This window comes from Megalopta genalis, unplaced genomic scaffold (genome assembly GCF_051020955.1).
Source record: "Megalopta genalis isolate 19385.01 unplaced genomic scaffold, iyMegGena1_principal scaffold1018, whole genome shotgun sequence".
Lineage (NCBI taxonomy): Eukaryota > Metazoa > Arthropoda > Insecta > Hymenoptera > Halictidae > Megalopta > Megalopta genalis.
The window spans coordinates 88,179-97,500 of NW_027477087.1; the positions used below are offsets into that span (position 1 = coordinate 88,179).

The following is a 9,322-nucleotide window of genomic DNA, read 5'->3' on the forward strand; positions in this document are numbered from 1 at the left end:
TTTTTTTAAAAATACGATATTCTTGCTTAACTAACGTTTTTACATAGGGATTAAGCATTTAGAACGAAATCTAATGTAGGAAAATGGTACTTTACTCTTGATCGGTACGTTGGGACTTGGAAAATATTCGGGCGTACGCGGCGCGCTCGGCGCTTCGAACAGCTTCGGTGTCCCCATTATTTTCGATTTACGGCTAAAATAAATTTTTCTAATTTTTTTCAATAACATATTCTTGCTTAAATAACTTTTTTACATAGGGATTAAGCATTTAGAACGATACATTGTTTAAAATAATGGCACTTTACTCTTGACATTTTACAGTTTTTTCAATTTTCTGAAAAATCCTATCATTAGATTTTTTTAAAAATACGATATTCTTGCTTAACTAACGTTTCTACATAGGGATTAAGCATTTAGAACGAAATCTAATGTCAGAAAATGGCACTTTACTCTTGACATTTTTCGGTTTTTTCAATTTTCTGGGAAATCCTACCATTAGATTTTTTTAAAAATATGATATTCTTGCTTAACTAACGTTTTTACATAGGGATTAAGCATTTAGAACGAAATCTAATGTAGGAAAATGGTACTTTACTCTTGATCGGTACGTTGGGACTTTGAAAATATTCGGGCGTTCCAATCGCTCGTCTGTTGCATCATAGCGCGTCTCGGCGCAATCGACCGATTCGCTCGATCCATTATTTTCGATTTACGGCTAAAATAAATTTTTCTCATTTTATTCAATAACATATTCCTGCTTAAATAACTTTTTTACATATGGATTAAGCATTTAGAACGATACATTGTTTAAAATAAGGGCACTTTACTCTTGACATTTTACGGTTTTTTCAATTTTCTGAAAAATCCTATCATTAGATTTTTTTAAAAATACGATATTCTTGCTTAACTAACGTTTCTACATAGGGATTAAGCATTTAGAACGAAATCTAATGTCAGAAAATGGCACTTTACTCTTGACATTTTTCGGTTTTTCCAATTTTCTGGAAAATCCTATCATTAGATTTTTTTAAAAATACGATATTCTTGCTTAACTAACGTTTTTACATAGGGATTAAGCATTTAGAACGAAATCTAATGTAGGAAAATGGTACTTTACTCTTGATCGGTACGTTGGGACTTTGAAAATATTCGGGCGTTCCAATCGCTCGTCTGTTGCATCATAGCGCGTCTCGGCGCAATCGACCGATTCGCTCGATCAATTATTTTCGATTTACGGCTAAAATAAATTTTTCTCATTTTATTCAATAACATATTCCTGCTTAAATAACTTTTTTACATATGGATTAAGCATTTAGAACGATACATTGTTTAAAATAAGGGCACTTTACTCTTGACATTTTACGGTTTTTTCAATTTTCTGAAAAATCCTATCATTAGATTTTTTTAAAAATACGATATTCTTGCTTAACTAACGTTTCTACATAGGGATTAAACATTTAGAACGAAATCTAATGTCAGAAAATGGCACTTTACTCTTGACATTTTTCGGTTTTTTCAATTTTCTGGGAAATCCTATCATTAGATTTTTTTAAAAATACGATATTCTTGCTTAACTAACGTTTTTACATAGGGATTAAGCATTTAGAACGAAATCTAATGTAGGAAAATGGTACTTTACTCTTGATCGGTACGTTGGGACTTTGAAAATATTCGGGCGTTCCAATCGCTCGTCTGTTGCATCATAGCGCGTCTCGGCGCAATCGACCGATTCGCTCGATCCATTATTTTCGATTTACGGCTAAAATAAATTTTTCTAATTTTTTTCAATAACATATTCCTGCTTAAATAACTTTTTTACATAGGGATTAAGCCTTTAGAACGATACATTGTTTAAAATAAGGGCACTTTACTCTTGACATTTTACGGTTTTTTCAATTTTCTGAAAAATCCTATCATTAGATTTTTTTAAAAATACGATATTCTTGCTTAACTAACGTTTCTACATAGGGATTAAGCATTTAGAACGAAATCTAATGTCAGAAAATGGCACTTTACTCTTGACATTTTTCGGTTTTTTCAATTTTCTGGGAAATCCTATCATTAGATTTTTTTAAAAATACGATATTCTTGCTTAACTAACGTTTTTACATAGGGATTAAGCATTTAGAACGAAATCTAATGTAGGAAAATGGTACTTTACTCTTGATCGGTACGTTGGGACTTTGAAAATATTCGGGCGTTCCAATCGCTCGTCTGTTGCATCATAGCGCGTCTCGGCGCAATCGACCGATTCGCTCGATCCATTATTTTCGATTTACGGCTAAAATAAATTTTTCTCATTTTATTCAATAACATATTCCTGCTTAAATAACTTTTTTACATATGGATTAAGCATTTAGAACGATACATTGTTTAAAATAAGGGCACTTTACTCTTGACATTTTACGGTTTTTTCAATTTTCTGAAAAATCCTATCATTAGATTTTTTTAAAAATACGATATTCTTGCTTAACTAACGTTTCTACATAGGGATTAAGCATTTAGAACGAAATCTAATGTCAGAAAATGGCACTTTACTCTTGACATTTTTCGGTTTTTTCAATTTTCTGGGAAATCCTATCATTAGATTTTTTTAAAAATACGATATTCTTGCTTAACTAACGTTTTTACATAGGGATTAAGCATTTAGAACGAAATCTAATGTAGGAAAATGGTACTTTACTCTTGATCGGTACGTTGGGACTTTGAAAATATTCGGGCGTTCCAATCGCTCGTCTGTTGCATCATAGCGCGTCTCGGCGCAATCGACCGATTCGCTCGATCCATTATTTTCGATTTACGGCTAAAATAAATTTTTCTCATTTTATTCAATAACATATTCTTGCTTAAATAACTTTTTTACATAGGGATTAAGCATTTAGAACGATACATTGTTTAAAATAAGGGCACTTTACTCTTGACATTTTACGGTTTTTTCAATTTTCTGAAAAATCCTATCATTAGATTTTTTTAAGAATACGATATTCTTGCTTAACTAACGTTTCTACATAGGGATTAAGCATTTAGAACGAAATCTAATGTCAGAAAATGGCACTTTACTCTTGACATTTTTCGGTTTTTTCAATTTTCTGGAAAATCCTATCATTAGATTTTTTTAAAAATACGATATTCTTGCTTAACTAACGTTTTTACATAGGGATTAAGCATTTAGAACGAAATCTAATGTAGGAAAATGGTACTTTACTCTTGATCGGTACGTTGGGACTTTGAAAATATTCGGGCGTACGCGGCGCGCTCGGCGCTTCGAACAGCTCCGGTGTCCCCATTATTTTCGATTTACGGCTAAAATAAATTTTTCTAATTTTTTTCAATAACATATTCCTGCTAAAATAACTTTTTTACATAGGGATTAAGCATTTAGAACGATACATTGTTTAAAATAAGGGCACTTTACTCTTGACATTTTACGGTTTTTTCAATTTTCTGAAAAATCCTATCATTAGATTTTTTTAAAAATACGATATTCTTGCTTAACTAACGTTTCTACATAGGGATTAAGCATTTAGAACGAAATCTAATGTCAGAAAATGGCACTTTACTCTTGACATTTTACGGTTTTTTCAATTTTCTGGGAAATCCTATCATTAGATTTTTTTAAAAATACGATATTCTTGCTTAACTAACGTTTTTACATAGGGATTAAGCATTTAGAACGAAATCTAATGTAGGAAAATGGTACTTTACTCTTGATCGGTACGTTGGGACTTGGAAAATATTCGGCCGTACGCGGCGCGTCTCGGCGCTTCGAACAGCTCCGGTGTCCCCATTATTTTCGATTTACGGCTAAAATAAATTTTTCTAATTTTTTTCAATTACATATTCTTGCTTAGATAACTTTTTTACATAGGGATTAAGCATTTAGAACGACATATTGTTTAAAATAATGGTACTTTACTCTTGTGATTTTTCGGTTTTTTTTGATTATTTGGAAAAATAAATTTTTGTAATTTTTTTAAATACGATATTCGTGATCAGTGAACGATTTCACATATGGATTAAGCATTTAGAATCGTGCGGAAGCGTTATTAAAAAAGTTTACTCGATGCGATGGGACTTTGAAAAGTTTGTGAAAATTTTCATATTGGGAAAAAATGTGTAATTTTTTGTCTAGTTTACGGTAGTGTAATTTATTTTAATGTTTACTATAAATTTTTTTTTCGTTCGTTCACGCGCTATGTTACAACAGCACGGCCGGGCGGTCTGTTGCCGCGGCGGTTTACACTCATAAGCGCGCGTGCTATTCGGCCGGCGGCGCCGGCGTCCTTGCCGGCCGTTCGGTATCTATAAGAGATACACGGTCCGTGCGAGGCGGACGGAGCAGAGCGGGTTTTGGGCCAATTCTACGATCTCGGTCGAGAAGCTGTCTCAGAGCTCCTTCGGGGCTTCGGTCCTGACTGTTTCGTGCCGTTTACGTTACGGACTTTTCTCCACACAGCGTGGCCACGGGTCGGTGTCTTTGACCGAATGGCCCATATGTGGCAAGCCCTACGGGGTTGGTTACCCGTATGCACTTTGTATGTATACTCGTACTCACTGAGCAATCGACTCTTCTGTCCGAGCGATGGAAAAATTTTTTAAAATGCATCTGTAAGATTTGGAAGCAAATCGTACCAATTGAAAACTGTGGCTAAAATGAATAGCCCAGTGGAGAGAGAAAACTATCAAAAAACTGATTTTTTAAATCAAGAGGTGTCAGAAATCGAAATGCCTAGCGCGAGCGGAAGAACACGCTTTCTCGCCAGTCCAGCATGTGTCCTGTCCGTTCTTCCTCGGCTTGCCGATTTTGCCCAGATCAGAGGTTTCGTGCTTCCGGCGGTCAGAAGATCAGCGTGAGCGTACGCGCTTCCACGACTATGGCATCACCCATGTACTTTTTCCTTTGAATATATTTGAGTACATAAAAAATATTAAAACATATAGAGAGAACTGTGTCTTGGATCTTAAAAATTTGTCAATAGCGATGATATATTATTACTTAACTTGAAGTATTTGTACGTTTTAGCTGGGACGTACATTTATCTTACAAGATGTTAATAGCGAGACTCTTGAAGATAAAATTATCTTGTGATTTTATGAAGGCAAAGATAGAAACGTACGAAGCTGGCGTACGTAGAAAAATGTGATTTTACGATAGAACAAAAATATAATACGTACGTTTTTGGGCGTACGGTAAAATATCTGTATGGTAGAAAAATGAAAGAAATTGAGCGTTAAAGAAGATATGTTACAAGCGCGGAATGTGGCAAAACTTGTACATATTTGAAAGAGAAAAGTGGTGTGTCGACCTGACATATATATATGAAACAGGCGACGATGGAAAAGGATTTAAATTTTGTCCATTTTATATATACATATTGTATAGTTCCCTGGTTGATCCTGCCAGTAGTCATATGCTTGTCTCAAAGATTAAGCCATGCATGTCTCAGTACATGCCGTATTAAGGTGAAACCGCGAATGGCTCATTAAATCAGTTATGGTTTCTTAGATCGTACTAAAATTTACTTGGATAACTGTGGTAATTCTAGAGCTAATACATGCAAAACAGAGTTCCGACCAGAGATGGTAGGAACGCTTTTATTAGATCAAAACCAATCGGTGGCGGGTGTTTACACTCGTCCATCGTTTGCTTTGGTGACTCTGAATAACTTTGTGCTGATCGCATGGTCTTATAGCACCGGCGACGCATCTTTCAAATGTCTGCCTTATCAACTGTCGATGGTAGGTTCTGCGCCTACCATGGTTGTAACGGGTAACGGGGAATCAGGGTTCGATTCCGGAGAGGGAGCCTGAGAAACGGCTACCACATCCAAGGAAGGCAGCAGGCGCGCAAATTACCCACTCCCGGCACGGGGAGGTAGTGACGAAAAATAACGATACGGGACTCATCCGAGGCCCCGTAATCGGAATGAGTACACTTTAAATCCTTTAACGAGGATCCATTGGAGGGCAAGTCTGGTGCCAGCAGCCGCGGTAATTCCAGCTCCAATAGCGTATATTAAAGTTGTTGCGGTTAAAAAGCTCGTAGTTGAATCTGTGTGTCACAGTGTCGGTTCATCGCTCGCGGTGTTTAACTGGCATTATGTGGTACGTCCTACCGGTGGGCTTTGCTCTTCACGGGGCGGTCCAACTAATATCCCATCGCGGTGCTCTTCACTGAGTGTCGAGGTGGGCCGGTACGTTTACTTTGAACAAATTAGAGTGCTCAAAGCAGGCTACCTTCGCCTGAATACTGTGTGCATGGAATAATGGAATAGGACCTCGGTTCTATTTTGTTGGTTTTCGGAACCCCGAGGTAATGATTAATAGGGACAGATGGGGGCATTCGTATTGCGACGTTAGAGGTGAAATTCTTGGATCGTCGCAAGACGGACAGAAGCGAAAGCATTTGCCAAAAATGTTTTCATTAATCAAGAACGAAAGTTAGAGGTTCGAAGGCGATCAGATACCGCCCTAGTTCTAACCATAAACGATGCCAGCTAGCGATCCGCCGAAGTTCCTACGATGACTCGGCGGGCAGCTTCCGGGAAACCAAAGCTTTTGGGTTCCGGGGGAAGTATGGTTGCAAAGCTGAAACTTAAAGGAATTGACGGAAGGGCACCACCAGGAGTGGAGCCTGCGGCTTAATTTGACTCAACACGGGAAACCTCACCAGGCCCGGACACCGGAAGGATTGACAGATTGATAGCTCTTTCTTGATTCGGTGGGTGGTGGTGCATGGCCGTTCTTAGTTGGTGGAGCGATTTGTCTGGTTAATTCCGATAACGAACGAGACTCTAGCCTGCTAAATAGACGTAATTATGGTATCTCGAAGGCTCTCGGCTTCTGCCGGTGGGGTTTTTACTACCAACGTACAAACAAATCTTCTTAGAGGGACAGGCGGCTTCTAGCCGCACGAGATTGAGCAATAACAGGTCTGTGATGCCCTTAGATGTTCTGGGCCGCACGCGCGCTACACTGAAGGAATCAGCGTGTGTTCCCTGGCCGAAAGGCCCGGGTAACCCGCTGAACCTCCTTCGTGCTAGGGATTGGGGCTTGCAATTATTCCCCATGAACGAGGAATTCCCAGTAAGCGCGAGTCATAAGCTCGCGTTGATTACGTCCCTGCCCTTTGTACACACCGCCCGTCGCTACTACCGATTGAATGATTTAGTGAGGTCTTCGGACTGGTGCGCGGCAATGTTTCGGCATTGCCGATGATGCCGGGAAGATGACCAAACTTGATTATTTAGAGGAAGTAAAAGTCGTAACAAGGTTTCCGTAGGTGAACCTGCGGAAGGATCATTACAATGTTCCAATATATCTCAAAGAGAGAGGAGAGGAGGAGAGAAAATGAATTCGATTAGTTTGTGGATAAGAATTCATATAAAAAAAAAAGATATTGTTGAGCCCGCCAGATCATTCGTGCGTGATTTACACGGCCAGACGTGTGTACTACACGTATTAGGCCTTTGATCTGCGTTGCGTAGGCCACAACAAATCTTTCAAAGAGAGAGAGATATATGTGTTGTTGGGGTTTGTGATTATGAAGGTGCCCCAACGCACAAAAATATATAAAAATGTACAAAGTTGGGATGTGGTGTGGTGGAGAAGAGTTGGGCCCGACCAGATCATTCGTGCGTGATTTACACGGCAGACGTGTGTACTACACGTATTAGGCCTTTGATCTGCGTTGCGTAGGCCATCTTCCTTCCAAGACACACACGTGTTGGGGTTTGTGTGATTTTATGATAGTGCCTCAACACGGAAAAATAAGCGTACGAGAAGAGTTGGGCCCGACCAGATCATTCGTGCGTGATTTATACACGGCCAGACGCGTATTATATTACACGTATTAGGCCTTTGATCTGCGTTGCGTAGGCCATCTTCTCGATAGAGAGAAAGCCAATGTATTCTTTTTTCTTTCTTTACACACACACACACAGTTGTAGTAGGACAGGGAGGGATGCGAGCGTGCTAATCACGCTTCCTCAAGTCTTCGCTGTGGTGTAAAAAAAAAAGAAAAAAAGGAATCGTTGGGAAAGTCCAAAGGACGAAAATATCGGGCAGTCTGAAGATAACTTAATGCTCGTTTACATTGGTATCAAGAGAGACCGGCTTGTGTAGCTCGTTTCAATGCTGTGTCGTTGTCATTGACACCCTACTCTGTTGCGCGCTAGTGGCAGCATGAGCGTGGGACGTATATATATATGACACCCAGCTAGAGCCGGCCGTGAGTCCGTCCGGTGTAAATAACGACGAAAGGAGAGAGAAACTTTTCGAATCCAGTATCGGGTTGATAATTGTCCAGTTTGAATATCCATATCCCCGTCGTTTTTGGAGGTGATATACTCTCTGTGTTTCTTCGATAGAAGGCTTTTCAATGTTCTATTCGCTCCGACCGTCGAACTTGCAAGAAAACAGTGGTTTTGGATTTGCTCGTACATATATATATGGTTTCGACGGAAATATCTCGTTCTTTAAGGGACAATTATGTCGTTGTACGACGACTCCCGAATCTCCTTCGCGCGCTGGTTGGAGCTCTTCGGGTATCGGCTTGTTCCGAAATATAACACAAAAATGTGGTGGATAGCAAATACACATTATATATATATGAGAGAATAAAAGGGAAAAATTACCCTGAACGGTGGATCACTTGGCTCGTGGGTCGATGAAGAACGCAGCTAATTGCGCGTCAACGTGTGAACTGCAGGACACATGAACATCGACATTTCGAACGCACATTGCGGTCCACGGATACAATTCCTGGACCACGCCTGGCTGAGGGTCGTTTACGTACTTATAAACTGCTTGCGTTGATGGCACTTGTTGCCTATATACGTACGAGCGAATGATGGGCGCTTCGTCGGCGTTTGTCGCGGTCCTATGAATATTGAGAAATTTTACGTACGTCTAACAGTCTTCGAGAGAGATGGAAATCGTGTTCGAACTAGCGTGAGTGTGGAAGGCGGTGTCGTGTGTCGTATATGTTTTATATACGTCCGCCCGTCTGAAACACCGCTTCGAAGCGGTGACAAAATCTTTTTCGGGACGATTCGTATCCGTAGAACTATCGAGATTTCACTGGTACATTTTCAACGCGCTCCCGACGTCGCCTGAAATGAAACGAGATGGGTTTAACCCACGAAAGCGTACTACACGAGTCTGTCCTATGTGAAGACTGTGTACAGAGATCGAACGAACGCATGAAAGAAATTGAACGAAAGAACACATAACCCGCAAAAATATAGAGTAGAATTGTGACCGTTGCTTCGAATTTGAATTTATATGTATATATATATCATAGCCCCAGGGAGTGGAACCT

At 39.5% G+C, this 9,322-nt stretch overlaps 2 non-coding genes across 2 annotated transcripts; both read left to right on the forward strand.

The window, feature by feature from the left end:
• Window positions 1-5,384: 5,384 nt before the first annotated feature.
• Window positions 5,385-7,305, forward strand: LOC143263657 (small subunit ribosomal RNA). Its single transcript, XR_013037033.1, has one exon. It is a non-coding gene; the product is annotated as a small subunit ribosomal RNA (ribosomal RNA).
• A 1,328-nt stretch (window positions 7,306-8,633) lies between these two features.
• On the forward strand, window positions 8,634-8,788 carry LOC143263663 (5.8S ribosomal RNA). Its single transcript, XR_013037037.1, has one exon. It is a non-coding gene; the product is annotated as a 5.8S ribosomal RNA (ribosomal RNA).
• Window positions 8,789-9,322: the final 534 nt, after the last annotated feature.